The 1,727-nt window shown below is 43.3% G+C and overlaps 1 pseudogene; it reads right to left on the bottom strand.

Moving 5' to 3' along the window:
• Nucleotides 1-102: 102 nt before the first annotated feature.
• LOC122143399 lies at nt 103-1,367 on the bottom strand (annotated as a pseudogene).
• Between the last annotated feature and the right edge of the window lie 360 nt (nt 1,368-1,727).

The following is a 1,727-nucleotide window of genomic DNA, read 5'->3' as shown; positions in this document are numbered from 1 at the left end:
GCATCAATAACCTTACAGTTAAATCTCCCTTTGGCGTGGAGTCTATTCAGAGATTCCTCTTGCGGGGGACACAACTGTTGGACTTTGGCTGGATGCTTTCTATCAGACTTTCTGTAGTGCTGGTACCTGTAATGGAGCTGGGGACCATAGCCATGTTGGTTGATGTCTTTAGAGCTCTGATGAGATATCTGAAATAACAGCATTGAAACAGTGTGAAAGTGAAGATGAGGGGCACTGCCCGTGGCACACCCCGAAGTATCCAGTCCCCTGCGCGTGTAAGCACTCCAGGGCTGAGCGGGTAGAAAGGGGAAGCTGGACAGGATGTTTGCAGTCTTTTGAGCCAGGTTAAGCCTCTACCTGCGCTTGCGTGAGAGATGATATTCAGTCTGTGTGATGATTCTTTGCACCAAGTCCATCGTGTCAACTAGGGCCTGTGTTCCTTGTTCATAGAAGGTGTCATCCACCATGGGAAATTTCTGCATCCAGTGGCATCCTTCAAGGATGTTAATCTGGCCCACATGAGAAGTCCTCAGTTGCTTCTAAACAAAAGCGAGTGGTTAGCGAGGACAAGTCAGTCCTCTCCCATATGTGAAAGAAGAATTCATCTCACTGACGACACACCACTGTGTGTGAGATACCTGAATAGCATCAGAGTGACCATGCAATGGTTGAACATTTACAAGAGTTTGCTGTCATTGGAGGAAAACATGCTGTAACGTGTTACATATGCGAACAACATAGTTATAAGGTCTCATGACAACACGATGGAGAGCTAGTGAAACAAGGTCTCAATGCCAACCCCAGGTCATGTATCCTGTAAGGTGGTCCATTTTCCAATTGCCCCGGTCTTTCCACTTCACCATGTGAATTGATCGAATAGTGGTAGAATTTGGATAAACTTGGTCTGGGTGTATTAAGGGGAAAAGTGACAAAAATCCAAAGGCATCCATTACATTTCATTTCCAGTGTACATCCTAATAGTTGATATGTAATTTAGAGATATTTCACATTTTTTCATTTTTTTCTGATGAGAGAAGCCACCTATGTAGATCTAGAATTTCAATCAAGTCACTTAAAACATATCTAGGTGTTTTTGTGAAGGCGAGATCTAGGATTTCTTGCCTTGCAGTAGAAAATAAAATCTTGAGCATATGATCTGCCAGGTATTCGTACGCGTTCGATGAATGCAGGTCTGATTAGATAATGTATGGCTGATGATCTCAAAGTAGCCATAAGCCGGATGTACAGCTTTTATGATGTTTTCATTTGCTATTGGTAGGATATTTGGGGCCCAGTGGCCATCTGGTCTACCAACCATGTAGAGGGCACAAGGATTGTTGGTTTTATTTTTGTATGTATTGTAGTTGCTGAATTGGTTGAGTGGAAATGGAAAGCCTGCTATATATTCCCGCCTGAAAGTAGGTCTCGTTTTTGATCAGTACTGAGTCGCGATTTGGACCGCCAAGTCTGCCTTTGTAATCCAGAGAGATTAAATCAGCAGATCCATTGTGACTGCTTAGCCATGCGCCAGGTTTCATCATCGCATCATTACGGTGTTCTGTGGCAGCAGAGAACATTTGAAATATTGTAAGTTACATGCGTCATTACTAAATTTACATCATGTAGTAATGTCTGGCCACATTTCCTCTAATCAGTCCACCAGGAGGAATTGGGTGCAATGATGGGCATTGTTTGGGCCTAGTGTAGCCACAAGTGGTTAAATTAAA

Source organism: Cyprinus carpio, unplaced genomic scaffold (genome assembly GCF_018340385.1).
Source record: "Cyprinus carpio isolate SPL01 unplaced genomic scaffold, ASM1834038v1 S000003794, whole genome shotgun sequence".
Lineage (NCBI taxonomy): Eukaryota > Metazoa > Chordata > Actinopteri > Cypriniformes > Cyprinidae > Cyprinus > Cyprinus carpio.
Note: the sequence above shows the minus strand (reverse complement) of the source record. Positions and strands in the feature narration are given on the sequence as shown.